Source organism: Vitis vinifera, chromosome 7, assembly GCF_030704535.1.
Source record: "Vitis vinifera cultivar Pinot Noir 40024 chromosome 7, ASM3070453v1".
NCBI classification, from domain to species: Eukaryota; Viridiplantae; Streptophyta; class Magnoliopsida; order Vitales; family Vitaceae; genus Vitis; species Vitis vinifera.
Window position 1 is genome coordinate 17,957,939 of NC_081811.1, and position 2,674 is coordinate 17,960,612.

The following is a 2,674-nucleotide window of genomic DNA, read 5'->3' on the forward strand; positions in this document are numbered from 1 at the left end:
TACTGAGGAGTCATAGATAGTGGGACAGTCAAAAGCTAAAGGTCATGCTCCTCTGAAGACTCATCTCAACAAGATCGTCGAAATTGTGACTAATAACGCAAATAAAAACCCCTCAATTGAATAAGGAAGGTCGTAGAAGCTATGTGAGAAATCAATCATCTCGACAATAGAAAATGGGGAATATGCGCCAATATAACAATTGATGCATCTCACTATGTAGGTAACCAAATGGCTCAAGCTAATCACCTCTATATTGAAAAGTCAAACTATCTACAACTCAGAAAGCATAGGCATACTAGTCTGCCCTGGTGACTCAACAAGAACCTAATGATGACCGAGATGATCAAACTATACTATCTTACTGAGAATCAACGTGTAGGAGCTTATTTATCATTGACTCAAAATTGCTCTATGCAAATAAATATATCTCAATCGAATAAAGAAGACTATAAAGGTCGTCTGAGGAAATTGTCATTTCCATAATAGAAAATGAGAAATATGCCCCAATATAGCAACTGATCCATTCCACCATGCAAGTGACCAAATAGATCAAGACAATCACCTCTGTATCGAAAAGTCAAACTATCCACAACTCATAAAGCATAAGTATACTGGTCTACCTTGGTGACTCGATAAGAACCTAATGATGACCCGATATGATCAAATTGTACTATCTCACTGAGAATCAATGAGTAGAAGCCTACCCATCACTAGCTTGAAAGTGCTCCATCAAGGAAAAAAGAAATGTGAGTTTGCCTATCAATGGCTCAGCAACGACCCATTGAGGAAGCCTATCCGTCAATAGCTAAAAAATGATCCAGTAAGGTAACCAATAAGAGAGTCTGTCATCAACCCAAATGCTCCGCTAAGGGTGATGAAAATGTGTGAGCCTATCCATGGCTCATAAATGATCTACTAGAGAATGAACAAGGAGTCTGTCATCAACTCAAAGATACTCCACTAAGGGTGCCGAAAGTGTGTGAGTTTGTCATCAACTAAAAAATATCCCACTAGGAATAGTGGACGTGAGCTTGTCTGTTGTTGACTTGAGAATACCTCAATGGGGATCTCTAAGAAATTTGACATTTACTCCACTAAAATGATGATATGAGAGTCTATGCACTTGAGATAACTCCATCAAAGAATCACAACAATATTAGAAAGTATGAGCCTGACTGAATGACTCAAGAAAGGCTCCACTAGGGAATCATCATAAAATAAGAATGGATCATCAGCTTGGCATGTATCTCGTGAATGATGATGATCTTGCGAATCAATGAAGATTTATAAATCTTAACAAAAGCGGAATATGCCCCAATATGGCATTAAATGTAGTAGGTCAGAAAATCAGACGACATTGAATCATCCATTATCAAATGTGTAATCCCAATCATCCATATCCACAACTGAATTAGATCCAAACATCAAAGAGGCATCTCCTAAAAGAAGAGGCATGATGACATCTAAGCATCAACCAAATCTCAAACACTTGTCCAAGTAGGGATTGTTGAAGACGACATTTGATCTCATGGCCTCATGGTGGTCTTAAGACACATGACAAAATGTAGGCTAGTGATAAGACAATAGAAATGAAGGAAAACTAAGCCCAAATACCTAAGATCAAAACCCAATCTCTCATGTATAAAATGCAACATATATAGAATATCTCGTGAGCTATGGACTTGAGGGTGCCCAATGTGAATATAATAATAATAATGAGGCAATAACGAAAATCGAACTGGTAATGAGATGCGTAAGAATGATGCAAAGAAAGTATCAAACCTGGAATAGGTCATTGTAAGAAAAGAATAAAGGGGTGAAACGAAGATGATGAATCAAAAGCAATAACAAGGATGATAACGAAACAATGAACATACGAAGGGGAGTGATGATCAATCAAATCAAACATGAAGTGAAGTCACATCAACAATGAATGTAATGATGGAAGAGACAGTGAACTAGAGCCCATAGGTGAAGATCACTCATCTCACTCTAAAAAACATATGACAAAGTGAATACAAAGAAGAGAGTGTCTTGGAAAGCTCATATACGAACCCTCACCAACAAACATACTCGATAAAGTGACCCTTGGATATCAATATACATGTCAATGAGGGAGAATACTATGCATATACACACATGTGCTTATTTTTCTTTTCTTTTCATTTTTTTTATGTATATACAAATGCATATACCCTGAACATAAACAAATGAGCCCCAAAGAGATAAGATCAATAATGGATGGACGTGTTCTCAAGCACTAAAGTACCATAAACTCTCTCCAATGAGATGACCTTATCAAACTAAGGGTCTTCAGATCAATGTCCGTAGTGTAGATAATGGAAATGGTGTGATCATCCTCCATGTAAAGAATTGAGAGGAGTACCACTTAGGGTGGAAAAAAGATGAAGTAGAATAAGTAGCAAATAGAACAAAATAAAAAAATAAAATAAAATAAAGAACACAACAAATGAAATGTGATGAAATGCGATAATATGATGGTAAGAAAAATAATGAAAAAGATGCGCTCATAGGCCCAAGGCTCATGAAACTCCTAAATGAAGCATACATACACTAAAGGACCCCTATCTAGGTGTAAAAGTGTAAGCAAGACAATAAGAAATAAAGACTCTAATGCGCATGCGAGGCTTAATGGGCTGGCAACGGTCTGAAT